Genomic DNA, 10,291 nt, shown 5'->3' on the forward strand with positions numbered 1-10,291 from the left:
CTTGCTCCAAATGACCTGAAACTTTACGGAAAAAAAATCTGGAATATTTTAGAATTTCTGGGCCAAAAATATACCACAGAGGGGCCACTTGCTGGCCACAAGCCAACAAGGCGCCCCGAGGTTGTTCCCTCATGGCTTGTGGAGCCCCTACATGTCTCCCTACCCCTCTCTTCTCCTATATGACATGTTTTACCCTAGGAACAAATCGTAAGTTATCATTCGGGACGAGGTGCTGCGGTCTCAAGGAGGAAACCTAGGCACATATCCTTTTGTTCTCCGACAAAGAGATTATGTTGGGGAAAATCAAAGGCATCGTCATCACCAAAGCTTCCTCCTTTAGTGGAGGACCAATCTTCATCAACGTGTTCACCATCACCATCTCATCTCCAACCCTAGTTCAAATCTTGTATTCAATTTTTGTCTCAAAACCTCAAATTGGTACCTGTGGTTTACTAGTTGTGTTGATTACATCTTGTAGTTGATGCTTGTTGGATTACTTGGTGGAAGATATTATGACCATATCCTTAATTGTTATTATTAAACGTGTGATCTTGAACAAGTTGATGAGGTGCGAGTAGTAATTATTGTTCCCGAAGACATGGGAGAAGTCTTGTTATAAGTAATCATATAGAGTTGGTATTCGTTTGACATTTCAATGATATGTATGTTGTTACTTCCCTTAGTGGTGTCATGTGAATGTCGACTACATGACACTTCACCATCTTATGGGCCTAAGGGAAGTCATTGTGGTGTAACACGTAGATGATGGGTTGCGAGAGCGACAGAAGCTTAAACCCCAGTTTATGTGTTGCTTCATAATGGACTGATTTGGATCCACAAGTTTCATCCTATGGTTAGATTTATCTTAATTCTTCTTTCGTAGTTGCGGATGCTTGTGAGAGGTGGTAACCATAAGTTGGTTATTTATTCTAGTAATAACTGCACCTTAGCACCGGTCCACCCACATATCAAATTATCAAAGTAGCAAACGTGAATCAACTAAATATGATGAACATGACTAGACAGAAATTCCCATGTGTCCTCGGAAGCACTTGCTTTATATAAGACTACTTACGTGCGTGTCCTTTGATATAAAAAGGATTGGGCTACCTTGCTGCACTTTTGTTACTATTGTTACTTTTCACTTGTTACAAATAATCTTGCTACAAAACAATCTATTACTGTTCTTATAGCACTTGCACAGAATACCTTCCTGAAAACAACTTATCATTTCCTTTTGCTCCTCGTTGGATTCGACACTGTTACTTATTGAAAGGACTATAATTGATCCCCTATACTTGTAGGGTAACGTAGTAAATTCAAAATTTTCCTACGCCATACAAGGAACTATCTATGGAGAGACCAACAACGAGCAAGAGGGAAGAGCATCTTCATACCTTTGAACATTACTAACCAGAAGCGTTACTAGAGTGCGGTTGATGGAGTCGTACTCGCAGCAATTCAGATCGCGGTGTGATTCCGATCTACGTGACCAATCATGGCACCTCCGCGTTCAGCACACGTGCAGCCCAGTGACGTCTCCAACACCTTGAACCAGCAAAGAGGGAGGAGAGGTTGAGGTAGAGCTCCGGCAGCACGACGGCGTGGTGGCGGTAGAGCTACGTGGAACTCCGGCAAGGCTTTGCCAAGCACCACGGAGTACGAGGAAGAGGAGAGGTAGGGCTGCACCAAGAGAAAGAGGTTTGTCCGTTTCAAAACAGCCCCAACTCATGGGTATATATAGGAGGAGAGGGAGGAGGGGGCGCCACCTCTAGGGTTCCCACCATAGGGGTGGCGGCAGCCCCATCTGGCACCCGGAGGTGGCGGCCAGGTGGGCATGGGCCCCCTCCTGCGCTAGGGTTGCCCCTTCCCTCCTTTCCCACGCCTTGAGCTGGGTGGGAGGCGCACCAGCCCACCAAGGGGTTGGTTCCCTCCCACACTTGGCCCATGTAGCCTCCCGGGGCTGGTGGTCCCTCCCGGTGGACCCCCGGAACCCTTCCAGTGGTCCCAGTACGTTATCGGTGACGCCCGAAACATTTCCGGTGTCCAAAATCTCACTTACTGTATATAATTCTTTACATCCGGACCATTTCGGAGCTCCTCGTGACGTCCGGGATCTCATCCAGGACTCCGAACAACCTTCGGTAACCAAGTACACTATTTCCCTATAACCCTAGCGTCATCGAACCTTAAGTGTGTAGACCCTACGGGTTTGGGAGACGTCCAGACATGACCGAGACAGCTCTCCAGCCAATAACCAATAGCGGGGTCTGGATATCCATGTTGGTTCCCACATGTTCCACGATGATCTAATTGGATGAACCACGATGTCAAGGATTCAATCAATCCCGTATGCTATTCCCTTTGTCTATTGGTATGATACTTGCCCGAGATTCGACCGTCGGTATCCCTATACCTTGTTCAATCTCGTTACTGGGAAGTATCTTTACGCGTTCCGTAGCACATCATCCCATGACTAACTCCTTAGTCACATTGAACTCATTATGATGATGTTCTACCGAGTGGGTCCAGAGATACCTCTCCGTCACACGGAGTGACAAATCCCGGTCTCGATTCGTACCAATTCAACAGACACTTTCGGAGATACCCGTAGTGCATCTTTATAGTCACCCAGTTACATTGTGCCGTTTGATACACCCAAATCACTTCTACGGTATCCGGGAGTTGCACAATCTCACAGTCCAAGGAAATGATACTTGACATTATAAAAGCTTTAGCAGACGAACAACACGATCTAGTGCTATGCTTAGGATTGAGTCTTGTCCATCACAACATTCTCCCAATGATGTGATCCCGTTATCAACGACATCCAATGTCCATGATCAGGGAACCATGATCATCTATTGATCAACGAGCTAGCCAACTAGAGGCTTACTAGGGACATATTGTGATCTATATATTCACACATGTATTACTGTTTCCGGTTAATACAATTATAGCATGAACAATAGACAATTATCATGAACAAGGAAATATAATAATAACTACTTTATTATTGCCTCTAGGGCATATTTCCAACACTCTCCCACTTGCATTATAGTCAATAATCTAGTTACATTGTGATGAATCGAACACCCATAGAATTCTGGTGTTAATCATGTTTTGCTCGTGGAAGAGGTTTAGTTAACGGGTCTGCAATATTCAGATCTGTGTGTACTTTACAAATATCTATTTCTCCTTTCTGGACGTAGTCCTGGATGGAGTTGTAGCAGCGTTTGATGTGCTTGGTCTTCCTGTGAAATCTGGGCTCCTTGGTTATCGCAATAGCTCTAGTGTTGCCATAGAAGAGTGTCATCGAGCCTGATGCACTTGGAATCACTCCAAGGTCAGTGATGAACTCCTTCATCCAGATCCCTTCTTGAGCTCCTTCCGAAGTAGCTATGTACTCCGCTTCACATGTAGATGCTGCAACGACGTCTTGCTTGCAGCTGCACCAGCCGACTGCCCCAACATTGAAAACATACATGTATCCGGTTTGTGACTTGGAGTCATCCGAATCTGTGTTGAAGCTAGCATCGACGTAACCCTTTACGACGATCTCTTCATCACCTCCATAAACGAGAAACATATCCTTAGTCCTTTTTACGTACTTAAGGATATTCTTGACCGCTGTCTAGTGTTCCATACCGGGATCACTTTGGTACCTCCCTACCAAACTTATGGCAAGGTTCACACACTACAAGGAATATGCTAATACACGACGCTATTTTTTCGTCGCTACATCGTCACGGTTTTTAATTTACGACGATCTCACGACGAAAAATCAAGCGTCGAAAACGGAGCGTCAGAAATGAACAGCACCGACGTTTTGATCAAAATCGTCGTAACTTTTACGACAATTCCTGGGTCGTCGTAACCTTTACGACGATCCTAAGTCGTCATTGGCAATCAAACCCAATCCTACGTGGCAGTCCTACGTGGCAAAATTACGACGAAATCAAAACGTCATGGTTGAAATCAGCCCAACCCATTTGATCAGATGGGCTGGTCCAGTTCGGTGCTTTACGTGGGCCGAGCCCATTAAAATAGCCCATTGTGTAATTTTTTTCCTATGGTTTGATTACCTACACGGGCCTGGGCCAACAATTCGGCCTTTTTAATTTCTAAACTATAGCCTTTTACTATCCATTTCTTTTTTGGGCCTCAACCTTTTTTACGCATTTCTATTTATATTTCAGCTTAATTGCTGCCAATAGATTCAGTTCCTCTTTTCAAAGCCCAAATAAATTTTGTTCAATAGACATTTCGACCAATTCTAGATTTTGCCCATGCCTATTTTTAACAAATAAAATTTATATCATCAACATAAAACCAGCCCAGATTCAATGCCAACGTATTTTCCAATTATGATAGTATTATAAGAATATGTACATAACTCCCAGCATTTGAATTTTGTTTGCATGCAAATATACATCAAATTCTCAGCAAAATCAACACTACATCCAAATTCCAAGAAAATTCAGCATTAGAAGAATGTGCATGCATGCCTAGATCATGCATGCCTTGCTTTCTTCTTACTTCTTCGTCATAGTGCTCGCGATGAAACATGAATGAAGGCCATCATCTGAATGTTATAAAATAGAATGATTAGAAACAAAAGAAAAGTACATCTGACAACATGTTAAGTTGGATGAAGTCTGTACACAAATAAAAATAGAAGAACAAAGACGATGCATAGTTATCGGTGATACTAGTGATTGCGAACAATCTGTAAATACATTTTATTAGTGACAAACATCATCATAAAGATAACAATGGGGATACATGTATGCACCAAAATGAGAAGTTATTTTGTATTTGAGAAACAGAAAATGGTTCAACATTGCAAACCTTGTTGTTCTACAACGTTTGGAATTAAGTTGCTCATTAGAATGTTCAGTTTCTCCATATAACGTGGGTTTATTTTCAGATAAATTGACGCAAGTATTTTTCTAGTAATTGTAGTTGAAATCAATCGCATGTTCCAAAATGCTGTTAGGCTACAATACGACGGAGAAATCAACAGAATGGAATAAATTATGGGGACCAACTCATATAACACAAATTAGTTAAAAACTTTAAAATGCTACATATATGGGATTCTGTTGTTCCTTTTCACCACTATAGGTGACTAGCAATGTTGGCAGTTGGTAGGGCAAATTATTTATTTTTTCAGCGGTCGTTTAAGAATTTTTTGCAGTTTTCAATCAAAATATTTAAGACTTTCTGAGCTTGCATTGCTGTTTGCTATGCCTGGAGCTACAAGAAACAATGGATGAATGGAAAGAGTGGACCTGCAAAGTAGTATCTGGAATGTGTCTGCACTATGAACTGATAGGTAGACTTGTGGCTGCTCATAAAGTGATGCCCCCAATGTTCAGTCACCTGACAGTAAGCAGCTATTTAATACGAAGATGCCAATATACATGTTACTCCATCAAATTACACACCTCAGGTTCAGGAAACATACTTGCCTAATAAGGTGGATTTCAACCAGTTTTTGTCAATCTAATAAAGCTCGCATGGTAATCAGAATTGTAACAGACAATTAAAACATAAACTTGTCATTAACTGGTACTTGGCCAAATACAGTAGTTTCCTAAATCATGAACTAGTTACTAACTATATTTAGCTAAATACAGTATGTTCTTGAGAAGGCTAGTCGTGAATAACACATATAGTCCAAAATCAATTGCGTGTAGAGGTGAACTTATCTTCTTATTTGAATGTAAGAAGTTCTCTAGTTTAAGGTCCCGATGGATGACACCATTTTTATGGCACATCTGTCACAGTATAATAGCAAGAATACATGTCAGATATCATAAAACTATCCAATATTGGAAGAAACACTGGTGGAACAAAAAGATGGACTCAAGTTAAAAATAAATGATGGAAGACTAAAAAGTTTTCAATGACATGACAAATTACACAATACTCAGAGAAGCATGTACATATTTTGTACCTCTAGAGTTCAACATGGCAATGATGTAGGACAGTAAGGCAATAGACTGGAACTCAGATTGTTGTACACAAATATATTATCAGTCCAAACTGGACCTAAACAGGTAGTTATATACTTATATGTACATAGCACATCATTTTCAGCTATGTATTACTGATAATAAATTGGAATTCTGATGCCGCCATTCATGTGTGATGGACTAAAAATGCCCCTTGTCTTTCTTTGTCTAAAATTATATATATACTCTGTATGCTAGTTACCTTAATAAAGAAACAAGAATACAAGATAGCCAATGAAATTAAGAATCATTCTTTAGCAGCAGATCAAACAAAAAATTTAATGCTCCTTGAATTCGTAAGTCCTAAACTAACTCCTAAGCTCGAGAATGTGCAAATGCTTCTATAAAAGCTTCAGACCACCAGTAACATCGTAAACCATGTATGTCGGCACTCCTAACAGCTATTGGATGTCTAAACTGAACTACTGCGTCCCTAAACCTGGAATCATATAGATAGATGGGTTGTTGAAGTTTCATATAGATTTTTGTGCCTACAGATTACACACCTCAATCGCGTAGTATTTCTCAAAGAAATACTGTATCTGGCAAGTGCTGATACTGAACAAAGATACTGATGATATTCAGTTTTGGCTCCTGAGAATCTCAAAATAAGATTAACAGCGATGCGGGCACCAGGACCCAAGACACCAAAATTATGTACCCTTGAATGAACACAGAACAAGTTAGAAGCAAGTCAAGCAGCATTCGACCCTACCACGATAAATGTGACAAAATATCCACATGTTGTCATGCAAATCTTGCACGATAAGCTCCTGGTTAGGAGGCTGCATCGAGTAATCCTACAAGTACCAAGGACATAACATATGTATGAGCTGAAGCACTCACAAAGAGTAACCAAGTAGATAAAAGAAAATGTGGACAAGATGCTGATATATACCAGCTGTGGAACAGCTTCCCTGCGGCTCTTCGAGGCACCGAGCACCCGCCGTGCGTGCTCATATCGCTCGCGGTCAAGTTCTTGCAGAAATACTCGGTCGGGTGCTTACTCTTGGCATAGCTGCCGAGAGACTGGATCGGGAACACATCGGTTTCCTGAAATTCACAGAATCTTCGAATCAGATGACAGTTTTATTACACTTTCAGTGAACAATGTAGAATAATTCAGCTCAGCTTGAACTGAACTTTTTCACCAAGTTCCATTTCTTGACAGTACTTACAGAGTTTACTGGTTGCAGCGTCATCTGTGCATACACCTCATCAGTATCCTTGTCAGCCTGTGCAAACCCCAAACAAGAAATCCAGCATTTATCACGGATAATGTTAATGCATAAGGCCACTAACTCCTAATCCATCTGTAGATGAACTGTCTGCGCTTACATGCATGGTGATTTTGTGGACTTGGCACAGCAGCTGCGACGGCAGGCTCGGGTAGTTGGGGATGTGGGAGTTGGGAGTCTTCTTGGTTGGTGGTGGCCGCGACCTGCCAGATCAAGAAAAACCTCAGCAATCCATGCATGAAGTCAAGTGAAGTGATCTAAACCAGATAAACGGAGCAGGAATGTTGGTGCGGTAGAAGGATGCAGACGGGGACCTGCTCGCTGTGGCCCTGTGGGAAGTAGTTGACGAGGCTCCCGCGCTGGGTCAGGCAGACGAGCGGGCCGGTGCAGGCGTGCCAGAGCTCCGAGTTGATCACCTTCTTGGCTCCCTACGCCTCCCACTGCTCCTTGGCCTGGTTGAGGCGGTGGCGGCAATGCTTGGCCCCGGACGGGTCGTCGTGGTCTTCATACACATTAGAATCACTACTCATCAAGCACGACTATAAAACTAACAGAAACTTAGCTGGACTCATCAAATAAGCTGATGTACGGACCAAGCATTAACTTGTGTGTAGTTCTACACACCTATACGTCTCATAGAAAAGATTCTGACCGAATGTACTAACATGGGTGCAGCCAAGGGTAAACCATCGGTGGACATATGATGAGTTCAGCATATGCTTATGTTAGCAACATGATACACTTAGCCTATTCTTCATTTTTTCGTTATAGAATTAAACATTGACGGCGTGCACGTGCTCAGAATGTCATGCCTTTTAGGATTCACATACTTCCTTTTGCTTTTAGCTTTGCGTACCACACTCACAGTTTACAAACCCACTTTTGCTGCATGTATCAATATTCAGACTGCTTACGAAATCACTGATTTTCAAAGATGGAATACTTGATAAAATGTTTATTCATCAACTGCTAGGAGTGATACATTGAGAATTCTCACATAAAAATATTAGATATATACTGATCAGTTCAGATTTCAGCCACTACTTCCAGATTTTTTAAGCACTGAAAATCGGCATACCTTCGCATCCACCTAGGATCTTTAGGGTCCATCCCGCCCACCAACTGCTTCGACGCCGGCGGTGAACCCTGCTATCCAACATCCACCGTGCCATCCAACGGACAGATCTTGCCATCCACGCTTAATGCCAGCATTAGCAACTGTTGATGACCGGATACCGTTGCGTGGACTTGATAATGTACGGGCTGACTAAGGATATCAAACCGTTGTCCTGGGTGTACATGGCTGCTGCTAGCTCCTCCATTCCTAGCCTTGTTTTTCACAACTTTGATTATGCATTGCAGCTGCTCACACAAACTACTCCGTGCAAGTGTTTTTTACAGTAATAAATTTGGTTAAGATGAAATGGGACAGATTTTTGCACATAATTAAGGTGGAATGTGTGTACAAGTTTTAACTAGCTTTAACAACAACACCAACCCTTTTCTTTGGCCAAAGCAACATGTTCAGGTTTTTGAAACTGAAGCAGCATGTTACTACATCAGCTTTGACAAACAGAAATGGTATGATGAGTGTAGGTGAAGAAACTTAAATCGCCAAAAAGAAAACTATTTCAGACACTAACTAGAACAGAACAAAAATCATTATTGGGTGCATCTACACCATAACCAGGGCAACAATAAAGACATGCGAGCACCTTACAACTGAAACCTAAAAGTTGGCATGCCACATAGCAATCTACAAACCATAACCTCTGTAGTACATGTATCTTCTATAGCGGGAGTGAAGCAACCGAATCACAAAACATGAGAAAATATCTAATAAAACATAACAACCGAATTGGTACTTAGATGAATGACATGAAGTCATCTAATAATGACACCCATGCGCATCAGTAAAATGAGAGAGAGAGTAAAAATGATGTTAGATAGTCAAGAGTTTGTGTTATGTGAGATAGTGTAGAAAACACTGATGTTCTGAAATGCACGGCTTCCAGGTTACTAAATTATATGGAAAAGTATCTTTTCACACAACCGAACACAAAAGAAAAAGAGGAGAACGGGCCAAAGCAAAGAACCTCCATTTCTTATTTACATGTTCACTAAATAACAACAAAATTTCACCTTGTGTTCTCACCATCACAATAGAATAATCCGAATGGGAGCAGTGCACATATCATAATATAGATGGCATGATTACATGAGACTATGAGAGACCACCTTTATTCAGCAACCATATGCTACGAGGTGGCACTGGGAGAAGCGGATTCAGCTTGTGGCAATACACAAATAGTTTTGCAAGGTATCTAGAAAGAGAGGAGCATACTCATCATCTGTTCTAGAATAAGAATTCAGAAATGATTACTCGTTGATTGGGCTTTTTGGGTGTTCACTGGTTCTGTGGAATATAGTAAATTTTATGTAAGCTCCTTTCATTATATTAATAAGTTTCAGAAAAAAAACTCCTATACTAATATCCTAAAAATATGCACAGTTGCAATATAACTACTTTGCATGGTTTACTTTATTTAGCAAATAAATCAGAAGAGAACATTGGGAGTAGACGAGTAGTGAATGTTCAATCTGAGTAAATCTAAGATCCTGGTTTCCTATATTTACCAAATAAATTATCTAGCGAACAATTGGTGTAGGCAATGTTCAATATGAGTAAGTAAAGCTAAGATTGAGTTACCGAGAGTACAGGTAATCTTCAATGCAACCAGCAAACCCAACACTCACAATTTTCAAGTAATTTCAAGATTAAAATAGTCACCTAGACCATGATTCTAAGCAATTCCATGACTTCAACAATCAGTAGACCGAGACAAGGGAACTCACCTCACCTAACCTCCTGGCGTCGCACTTGCTTGATGCCCTCGCGCAGCCGTTGCTTGAAGCCCTCGTATGGATGCTGATGGATGCCCCCGCACCACCGCTGATTTCTGTCAAGTGGCTACAAAATTGTTCCTGCGCCGCCGCCGTCGGTTGCCCTAGGCCCTAGTCCAGCTGCGGTTG

The 10,291-nt window shown here is 41.6% G+C and overlaps 1 long non-coding RNA gene and 1 pseudogene across 1 annotated transcript; both read right to left on the reverse strand.

Annotated features, from left to right (window-relative positions):
- Positions 1 to 4,373: 4,373 nt before the first annotated feature.
- On the reverse strand, positions 4,374 to 5,531 carry LOC123410848. Its single transcript, XR_006613115.1, has 2 exons — positions 5,295 to 5,531; positions 4,374 to 4,585 (listed from the first exon to the last, which is right to left on the reverse strand). It is a non-coding gene; the product is annotated as an uncharacterized LOC123410848 (long non-coding RNA).
- A 911-nt stretch (positions 5,532 to 6,442) lies between these two features.
- Positions 6,443 to 8,580, reverse strand: LOC123399102 (annotated as a pseudogene).
- Between the last annotated feature and the right edge of the window lie 1,711 nt (positions 8,581 to 10,291).

The sequence above is a fragment of the Hordeum vulgare genome, chromosome 1H (genome assembly GCF_904849725.1).
Source record: "Hordeum vulgare subsp. vulgare chromosome 1H, MorexV3_pseudomolecules_assembly, whole genome shotgun sequence".
NCBI lineage: Eukaryota > Viridiplantae > Streptophyta > Magnoliopsida > Poales > Poaceae > Hordeum > Hordeum vulgare.